The 2049-nt window shown below is 48.1% G+C and overlaps 1 long non-coding RNA gene across 1 annotated transcript; it reads left to right on the plus strand.

The window, feature by feature from the left end:
- Positions 1-338: 338 nt before the first annotated feature.
- Positions 339-1290, plus strand: LOC127932375 (uncharacterized). The gene is made up of 3 exons (XR_008145034.1): positions 339-730; positions 1021-1136; positions 1253-1290. It is a non-coding gene; the product is annotated as an uncharacterized LOC127932375 (long non-coding RNA).
- The last annotated feature ends 759 nt before the right edge of the window (positions 1291-2049 follow it).

Genomic DNA, 2049 nt, shown 5'->3' on the forward strand with positions numbered 1-2049 from the left:
AGTAATGATAATGGTGACAATAAGATGGAGATGGTATAATGTGGTACAGTCCTTATAGGAAACTTTACTTCAACAACCTGGACAGCTGAAATGTCAATCTCAATAAAAGTGAATAACATTTAGTAGTGTTGTATGAAGTGCCATCTTGGCTGCCAGGCCGTAACAGTGGAGTGTGTGTGTGGACATGGTGCATCCACCACAAATTGTGTCTGATAAGCCAAGTGGGATTGGCTACAAGACAAAGCATGTGGCTCCAATGCACACACAGATTAATTGAAATTGCTTCTGAGCAGCTTGATTCGATTTTGCAATCCAACATGACTGGGCCAGAATCTTTCTCTCTCTCCCTCTATAGACTCGTTCGTCTGATTCCTCTTCCATACAAATATAAATAGTTATCCAATTGTGGATGTGCCATTGATTTATCTTAGAAAAACACATTCAGATGGATTCAGGAAGATCATTAAGAGAATGGGAAGAGGAGGAGTGATAGAAACAGAGGAGTACATGGGTAGAGAAGGAGAGAGGATGGGGAGGAGGAGTGATAGAAACAGAGGAGTACATGGGTAGAGGAGAAGGAGAGAGGATGGGGAGGAGAAGTGATAGAAACAGAGGTGTACATGGGTAGAGGAGAAGGAGAGAGGATGGGGAGGAGGAGTGATAGAAACAGAGGTGTACATGGGTAGAGGAGAAGGAGAGAGGATGGGGAGGAGGAGTGATAGAAACAGAGGTGTACATGGGTAGAGGAGAAGGAGAGAGGATGGGGAGGAGGAGTGATAGAAACAGAGGAGTACATGGGTAGAGGAGAAGGAGAGAGGATGGGGAGGAGGAGTGATAGAAACAGAGGAGTACATGGGTAGAGGAGAAGGAGAAAGGATGGGGAGGAGGAGTGATAGAAACAGAGGAGTACATGGGTAGAGGAGAAGGAGAGAGGATGGGGAGGAGAAGTGATAGAAACAGAGGTGTACATGGGTAGAGGAGAAGGAGAGAGGATAGGGAGGAGGAGTGATAGAAACAGAGGAGTACATGGGTAGAGGAGAAGGAGAAAGGATGGGGAGGAGGAGTGATAGAAACAGAGGAGTACATGGGTAGAGGAGAAGGAGAAAGGATGGGGAGGAGGAGTGATAGAAACAGAGGTGTACATGGGTAGAGGAGAAGGAGAGAGGATGGGGAGGAGGAGTGATAGAAACAGATGAGTACATGGGTAGAGGAGAAGGAGAAAGGATGGGGAGGAGGAGTGATAGAAACAGAGGAGTACATGGGTAGAGGAGAAGGAGAAAGGATGGGGAGGAAGAGTGATAGAAACAGAGGAGTACATGGGTAGAGGAGAAGGAGAAAGGATGGGGAGGAGGAGTGATAGAAACAGAGGAGTACATGGGTAGAGGAGAAGGAGAAAGGATGGGGAGGAGGAGTGATAGAAACAGAGGAGTACATGGGTAGAGGAGAAGGAGAAAGGATGGGGAGGAGGAGTGATAGAAACAGAGGAGTACATGGGTAGAGGAGAAGGAGAGAGGATGGGGAGGAGGAGTGATAGAAACAGAGGAGTACATGGGTAGAGGAGAAGGAGAAAGGATGGGGAGGAGGAGTGATAGAAACAGAGGAGTACATGGGTAGAGGAGAAGGAGAGAGGATGGGGAGGAGGAGTGATAGAAACAGAGGAGTACATGGGTAGAGGAGAAGGAGAGAGGATGGGGAGGAGGAGTGATAGAAACAGAGGAGTACATGGGTAGAGAAGGAGAGAGGATAGGGAGGAGGAGTGATAGAAACAGAGGAGTACATGGGTAGAAGAGAAGGAGAGAGGATGGGGAGGAGGAGTGATAGAAACAGAGGAGTACATGGGTAGAGGAGAAGCGAGGATGGCGAGGAGGAGTGATAGAAACAGAGGAGTACATGGGTAGAGGAGGAGAAGAGAGGATGGCGAGGAGGAGTGATAGAAACAGAGGAGTACGTGGGTAGAGGAGAAGGAGAGAGGATGGGGAGGAGGAGTGATAGAAACAGAGGAGTACATGGGTAGAGGAGAAGAGAGGATAGGGAGGAGGAGTGATAGAA

The sequence above is a fragment of the Oncorhynchus keta genome, chromosome 10 (assembly GCF_023373465.1).
Source record: "Oncorhynchus keta strain PuntledgeMale-10-30-2019 chromosome 10, Oket_V2, whole genome shotgun sequence".
Taxonomy (NCBI): Eukaryota; Metazoa; Chordata; class Actinopteri; order Salmoniformes; family Salmonidae; genus Oncorhynchus; species Oncorhynchus keta.